The sequence below is a fragment of the Cynocephalus volans genome, chromosome X (assembly GCF_027409185.1).
Source record: "Cynocephalus volans isolate mCynVol1 chromosome X, mCynVol1.pri, whole genome shotgun sequence".
Lineage (NCBI taxonomy): Eukaryota > Metazoa > Chordata > Mammalia > Dermoptera > Cynocephalidae > Cynocephalus > Cynocephalus volans.
In genome coordinates this window covers 26,444,592-26,453,315 of record NC_084478.1, presented here as the reverse complement: position 1 = coordinate 26,453,315, position 8,724 = coordinate 26,444,592, and positions in this window count along the sequence as shown.

Genomic DNA, 8,724 nt, shown 5'->3' with positions numbered 1-8,724 from the left:
AAGGTGGAGTGTTTAAGAGGTCATTTGACTGTGAGGACTATATCTTCATGAGTGGATTAATTTATTCATGAAATATGGGTTAGTGGTTTAATTGGTTATCAGTGAGTAGCCTGGTGGCTTCACAAGGTGAGCAAGTGAGTGGGTAAAATCGTTCTTGCCATCTTTGCCAGGTGATAACCTGCATTGCCATGTGATAAGAAGGCCCTCAGCAGATGCACCCCCTGGACCGTGGACTCCCCAGCCTCCAAAACTGTAAGAAATAAATTTCATTTTCTTATAAATTACCCAGTTTCAGGTATTCCATTATCAGTGACAGAAAATGGGCTAATATTGCAGGAAAGCCATGACCCCATGGGAGGAGTCTTGTCGCGAGTGGGGATTTTCCATTTACTGCTACTTGCAGCACACCCGCAAATCATCTTTCAGGACACCTGGCTGAGCCCCAAGCTACCTGTGTTGACCTTCCCATTTTCTCAATGGCCTTGGAAGCCAAAATGCCCCTGGAGGGGCGGGGGTGGGGAGGGAAGGAGAGCAGGGAGTGGTGACACGCCTACCTCCTGCCTCCTCCCATTGTTACTGCAGTAGTTAGGATAGCCTTTGGCTACTTTGACAGAGAGACCCCAAATCTCAGGAGCTTCCAAAAGTGGAAAACCCATTTCTCTCTTGTTTCCCTGTTGGCAGTCTGAGGGTGCTCCACATAGAACAGGGATCCATGCCCCTTCCTCTTGTTCTGCTTTCCTCAGCTTATGGTTTCCATCTCATGGCCCAACACAGTTGCTTCAACTCCTGCCATCACATCCACATCCCTACTCAGTCACTCCTAGCTTCTGGGGGGTCTTTCAATGAGGTGGCCACATGCCCAGTGAAAAGGCTCTTAATCTAAGAAGAGGAGAACTGAATTAGTGGACAAGCACATTCTCCGTCACACACTTATTTAATTATCATACAGCAACACATGATGGTTGAAGCTTAACTGACGGGATGAAATCTGTAAGGTAGAAAAGGTGACAAGGACGAGGATTATCTGTGGATTCATGGTATGGGAGGCTGTGGGGAGATGTGGGGGAGTGAGAGCTGGAGAGGACGGGGATTTCCAAGGGGATACAAGGAATCGATGATTTGTGGCCCCTTCAATGATAACGTAAAGTCCAGTAGGAGTTAGGATTTCTTTTCTAGTATTTTTGGTTACAGAATGTTTCTGTGAAAACCTCACCAGGTTAACACTGGACATAATTGTGGGTTATAAACTAGAATGAGAAGAGCAGAGCGGCAGAGAGTGAATCTTGGGGGAATTTTCATAATCCAGGAGTGACTCTAGCCGAGGTGTGAGTAGAGAACAGAAGATATAAGAAAAACATCAGATTCACGAAATCACATCTTTCCTCCAGCTTCCATGCCACCAGTGGCACCCAAGCAACGGTCACCTGTGCCCTGGACAATGACAGCACCCCCCAGTGGTTTTCTGCTTTTGCTCTTGTCCACTGCACTCTGGCCTCCATAAAGTAGACCGAGGGATATATATATATTTTGAAATTTTATTTTGTCGATATACATTGTGGTTGATTATTGTTGCCCCTTACCAAAACCTCCCTCCCTCCTCCCTCTCTTCCCTCCCCCCCAACAATGTCCTTTCTGTTTGCTTGTTGTATCAACTTCAAGTAATTGTAGTTGTTATATCTTCCCCCCCACCCCCGTTTTTTTTTTTTTTTTGTGTGTGTGTGTGTGTGTGTGTGTAAATTTATATATTAATTTTGGGCCTCTCCAGGGAGCCCACCTCTGTGGTCAGCTTGGACTCTGCTGGGCTGCTGGATCACGCGGCGGTACCGCAGGGTGTGTGGTCTCTGCTGAGCTTCTACTTCCCGTGCAGGACTTCTCCCTGTTCCGTGCACTCTGGCCCGGGCTGCTGGATCACGCAGTGGCGGCCCCACAGGGTGTGTGGTTTCTGTCAATTCTCCGCCTCCCTAGTCAGACGTCTCCCCGCTCTGTGTGCACTGGGCTGGACTGGGACGTGTCTTCTGCAACCCTCGTCTATCAGCCGGGCCTTCAAGACCCTGCTCGATACCGCCTCGCCCAGGAAGTCTACCAGGTTTCTGCTAGGCGCAGACGACCGGTCGCTGTGGGTGCCTTTGTAGCACTGTGTAGATCTTTCTCGGGACTTATCACCTTCCTCTTGGTATCACGGTTATTTGTGTACTTGTCTTATCTCCCACACCAGAGCATGAGCTCCTCGGGGGAGGAGCCCGCAGCACACGGTTCACCTTTGAATCCCCCCGGCGTGGACCGACTCTGGTGCCCGCCTGCAGTCAGCTCTCTGGCAGGTTCACGCGAACTCGGGAACACTCTGACCACACTATTCCTAACCAGAAATCGGTTAGGCGTTTTTCCGAACTGGTGGCCACAGAGATGATATCTGCCTCCCGGTAACAGGAAGTTTACCGGGGGCCAGAGCCCAGGGTGCGGTGGAGTGACAGTTGGCCCAGCCCGTACTTCCTTGCCCTCCCGACGCTGGCCGGGGATGCCCCACGCCACCAGCCCCGCCAGAGAACCGCAGAGGGAGTGGGAGGGGAGGCCGGCCTGCAGGCCCCGGGAAGCCCTGCGCGGGGCTAGCAAGTGGGAAGGCTCAGTGAGGAGCTGAGCTGGGGGAGGAGGACAGGCCTGGCTGAGCCGGGCCGGAGCCGCCACCACCTGAGAAAATGGAGGCAGCCCCGGGGCCAGTGAGTGGCCTGGTTGGGCAGGCGGAAGCCAGGTGGGCATCCGCCCCCTGAGCAGGGCCGGGCTGATGGTCGCTCATGGGGCTGGGCCGGGCCGACGTCTCCCTCTCTGCCTCTGCGTCGTCGCCGTCCCCGTCCTCGGCCGCCGCCGCCTTGAGCTGCTCACTCGGTCCCGCAGCGCTGCTCGGGAGCTCCCAGGAATCTTCTTTTATGCCGGCCTGAAACCTCGAATCCTGAATAGGGCAGTTGGCCGCCTTCAGCACGGCCCCGTCCTCCGGGATCCTGGCAGCGTCGACAGCGGCCCCTGTGCCGTGTTCCCTGTTTAGAGACTCACTTTTGCAGCTAAGAAACAGTTCTTTTCCTGCTCCACACTTCAAAGCTGTTGCCTGTAAACGAGGCAGCCTCTCCTGCCAAGGGCAAAGTGGCGGTCAGCCCCCATGACCGGCCACCAGCAGCGGTCCTCCCTTACAAGATGGCAAGAGGAAGGTCCACAAGTTTCCTGGCTGCCTATGGCCCAGTGGCCACCTTTTCCACCTCAGCTACTCAGTGCCAACCACCGCAGCCACCGCCATCTTAGGATCCGCCGTGAATCATGATTCCCGAGGGATATTTTTTAAAGTAAACATTTCCTTTGCACTACTCTGCCCACCACTAGCTTCACATTGTGCTTTGAGCGAAACCCCAAATCACTCCTCATGGCCTACAACAACGTACATGATCTGGTACTCCACATCACACTTATGATCCACGCCCACACATGATCTGGTGAGTCTGCCCATGCCTTTCTGACTTACTTGGCTCAGTGCATCACTTTCTCTCTTCCTATGATCCATACTCATCTCCTTCTATCTCACTATAATCCATACCTACATGTAATCTGAACCCTGCCCCATCTCTTTCTTTTTCTGTGTATTCCATACTCACACATGATTTGGCTTCCTGTGATCCATACACATAAATGACCTGGTCTCTGTCACCCTGGCTATCTTTTTGTGGTTCGTATATATCCACACATGGTGTGGTCTTTGTCCATCTCCTTCAAAATTACTGATCCATATCAACACATGACCTTGCCCCTGCCCATCTCTTTTTATCTTCCTGTGATTCAAGCCCACACATAATGTACCCCTGCCCATCTCTTTCTGTGTTCCATACACAGATATATCTGATCTAACACACATCCATTTCTTCCTTCCTGTGATCCATACCCACACATATTCTAGCCGTATCCACCTATTTTTGCCTCGTTGTGAGACATGTTCACACATGGACTGGTTCTATTTCCTTATGTCTTCTTGTGACCTGTACCTACTCACAATATCATCCCTGCTCAAATCATTCTGTCTAATAATGATCCATAAACTCCTATAATCTGGTCTAACCCTACCCATCCCTTTCTTACTATGATCTGTACCCACATATAATCTGGCCTACACATCTCTTTCTGTCTCACTGTGTTCCATACCCACAGATGATCTTGCTCTACCCATCTCTTTCTGTCTTCCATACCTGCACGTGATATCATCCCAGCCCATATCTTTCTGTCTTACTCTGATATGTACCTACACATGTACCACTCCTTGCCCATCATTTTCTGTTTTACTGTAATCTATTCTTGCATATAATCTGGATCCTGCCCATCTCTTCCTTTCTTACTGTGATCAATAACCACACATGATCTGGCTCTGCCCATCCTTCTGTCTATATGTGATCCATCCACACACATGATCTGGTCTGTCCCTATCCATTTATTTCTTTTTGTTCTTACCCATACCCACACATAATCTGGCCTTACCCATCTATTTCTGTCTAACCATGATCCCTACTCACATATAATCTGGCTCTGCCATCTCTTTCTGTCTTCCTATGATCCAAAACTATATATTATCCCTGCCCATATTTTTCTGTCTTAGCGTGATTCACACCCAACCATTAGTTGACTGCTACCCATTTTTTTTAGTCTAAATGTTGTGACCCATACACTCAAAAGATCTGTCTAACTAGCCCATCCATTTTGATTTTCCTGTGAGCCATACCCGCACATAATACGACTCTGCCCATCTCTTTCTGTCTGACTAAAATCCACACCCACACATGATCTGGCTCTGCCCATCACTTACTGTCTTCTTATGGTCCACACCTAAACGTGATATCATCCTTTCCCATATCTTTCTGTCTTGCTGTTATCCATACCCAGTGCTATGGGTCAAATGTGTCCCCCAAAAGTTCACGTGTTGGAAATTTAATCCCCACTTTAATCTGTCTGTATGTGATCCATCCACACACATGATCTAGTCTATCTCTACCCATTGCTTTCTTTTTTCCTGTTACCCATACCCTCACATAATCTGGCCCTGGCCATCTCTTTCATGCTTCCTGTGATCCATACCCACACATAATCTGGCCTTGACCGTCACTTTCTGTCTTTCTGTGATCCATGACCACCTATGAATGGGTTCCAGTGCATGACTTTCTGTTTTACTATAATTAATACCACATATGATCTGGACCCTTTCCCATCTCTCTCTCTTTTTTTTTTTCTGTTACTGCGATCAATACCCACACATGAACTAGCTCTGCCGATCTTTCTTTATAAATGTGATCCATCCACACACATGATCTGGTCTATCCCTATCCATTTCTTTCTTTCTTTCTGTGATTTATATGCACACATAATCTGGCGCATCTCCTTCTTTCTTCCTGTGATCTATACTCACACACGTTCTGGCTATGCCCATCTTTTACTGTAATCCTGTGATCCAAATGTATAGGATATACCACTGCTCATATCTTTCTGTCTCAGTTAGATCCACATCCAAACATGAACTAATCCCTACGCATCTCTTTTGGTCTAAATGTGATCCATTCACACATATGATTTGATCTAAACTTATACATCCATTACAGCCTTCCTGTGATCCATATCCACACATAATATGGATCTGCCCATCTCATTCTGTCCTCCTGTGATCTATAGCTACACATGGTATGATCCCTGCCCATATCTTTCTTTCTTACTATGATCCATACCTAGGCATTATTGTGTCTCTGCCCTTCTCTTTTGGTCTTCCTTTAATCCGTACTTAGAAATGATCTGGTCTCCGTCACTTTCTCTCTCTTTCTCTCTCTCTCTCTCTTCTTGTTTTCCATATCCACACAAGGTCTGGTCCTGCCATTCTCCTTCTAAATTATTGTGATCCATACCAACACATGGCCTGGTCCCTGCCTATCTCTTCTGTCTTCCTGTGATCCATACCTGCACATGATCTGGCTCTACCAATCTCCTTCTGTTTTCTTGTGTTCCCTACTAACATATGATGACATCCCAGCCCATATCTTTTGGTCTTACTGTAATCCTTACCTACCCATGAACTGACTCTCGCTCATCTCTTTTTGTCTATCTGTAATCCATGCAGCCACATGGTGTGGTCTAACCCTACCCATGTCTTTCTTTCTTCCTGTGATCTATACCCACACATAATCTGGACCTGCTATTACTTTCTGTCTTATTTAATCCATACCCACATATGATTTGGGCCCTGCCCCATATCTTTCTTTCTTACTGTGATTCATACACATACATGATCTGGTCTAACCCTACCCATCTCCTTTTGTCTAACTGTGATCCATCCATCCAGTTGGTCTGCTCTTAACCTACCCATCTCTTTCTATTTTCCTGTGATCCGTACCCACACATAATCTGAACCTGCTATTTATTTCTGTCTTATATACCCTCACATGATCCAGCCCTGCCCATCATTTTCTGTTTTACTATAACCCATATCCACATGTGATCTGAACCCTGCCCCTTTCCTTTCTTTTTTACTGTTATCTGTACTCATATGTGATCTGGCTCTGCTCATCTCTTTCTAACAGTGATCTATACACTCATGATTTGGTCTAACCTTGCCATCTCTTTCTTTCTTCCTCTGATCCATTCCCACACATGATCTGGTTCCTTCTATTTCTTTTTGTCTAACTGTGATCCATACCACACATGATCTTGCTCTGCCCACATCTTTCTGTCTCACTCACTGTGATTCATACTCACCCATGTACTTGCCCACATACTCACCTGTGATCTGGCCAACCCGCACATGATCTGGCTCTGTATATATGTTTCTGTCTTCTTATGATCCATTCTCACACATGTTATAGCCATGCCCCTCTTTCCAACTATGATCCATACCCATACATGATCTGTCCTGCCTATCTCTTTCTGTATTCCTATGGTCAACACACACACATGGTTTGTTCCCTTTCTGTTTCTTATTGCCTTACTTTGACCCATACCCTCACTTGATATTGTACCTGCCCTTCTCATTCTCAGTCACTCTTGTCAAGCTGCACTGGCCATTTCTCTAGTCCTCCATATGTTAGGCTTTTTTCTGAATTCAGTCCTTGCCCTTGTTGTCCCTTTTCCTGGATTTCTTTGTCCCCAGGTATTGGGCCTTCTTCCTTTGTGTCATTCATATCTCAGTTCAAATATCACCTCTCAGAGAGGTCTTCTGTGACTGTCCAGTCTTAGTGTCTCCTCATTTCTGTATCATCTTCTCTTATTTTTTTCACAGTACTCAATACCACCTGACATAATTTTGTCCATTTCTTTTGTTACTTGCCTTCCTTGACCAGAATGTAATCTTGCTGAGGTCACGGACTGGTAGGTTTGGTTGACTGCTCTGTTCCAGCCTTACAATTGTGTGTGGCACTGTGGAGGTGCTCAGTATTTGTTAAATGAATAAATGAATTCCAGGATAATTACACAGCTAGGCAGGAGTCGTCACTAGCTTTAAAATCCATGGAGACACCAAGGAGGAACAAAACAGAGTAGCCAGTGAATGTGGAATTTAGACAGCCATTGGCTACCTATAGGCAAACTCTTATAGGAGGATGGAGGAAGTGGAAGGGAGTGGAGGAAAAAAAAGGAAGGACTAGGTGGTAGGTTCAGTGAGGAAAAGCAATTAGAGAATTTAGGTGGCCAAAAAAGAAGAAACATAGCCCTAAGGGGTGAAGTGAGCATTTGGCCAGGGGTTTTGTTTTCCTTTGGGGTAGGTTGGCCTTGCTCTTAGGTGCCAGTCAGGGCAGCGTGTCTGGGGTTTCTGGTGTGCAGAGGGATGGCTTGGCTTCAGGCAGCACGATCCCCAGTCTTTATACAGACAAGAAGGAAGAGCAGCTGGCCGGAATGGAGGTGTTTAAAGGAGAACATGCCCAGAGGGAGATTTAGAAGCAGGAGGATGGTTCAGGTGGAATTCACTAGTGACAGCCTTGAACTCAGAAAAAGGGTTGGGAAGCTTTGTGAGTGAGCTTGGAGGTAGATTTCCATCCCACCACCCATTGAGCCTTCAGATGAGACCACAGTCAGCATGACTGCAACCTCATGAGAGATCCTGAGCCAGAACCACCCAGCTAAGTTGGGGTTGGATTCCTTACCCATGGAAATTGAGATAGTAAGTGTTTGTTGTTATATAGCAATGCATAACTAAAACAATGGCTTCCTGCATTTTCTGTCTTATTTTTAAAGACAAAAATTGTGTTTGGTTATTATTCCATTTTCTCCAGACCTCACTGCCAAGACATTTTCCCCCTGATTCCCTCCCTCCACTGATAATAACTACAGAATCTGGTGGAAAACTGCCTGTTGCCTATGAGTGCATAGGAAATTCTCAATGGCTGGTTTCTGCTTAAGTCCTGATCTGTCAATCTGAACCGTGGAAATCTTTGCTTAAAGTCGTCAGTGAGATTTTGAAGGAGTGAACGCACTTCCTTGAAAAAGAAAATACACAATTTCTTCTTAGTGCATGAAATATTTGATACGTGCAACCTGCTCTGGTAGTTATTTTTAGATCTTCTCTGTTGTGGAGTGCTTGGGTCTTGTTTTCACTTGTCATTCAATGTTTGCATGTGACTGAATGAGGTCAATTCTAAGGAAGAATAAGGAATTACTGCACATGCTTTAGGGGGCAGTTATGTATGTACATATAGATTTATTTCTTCTTTTTCTTTTCCCTCTCTT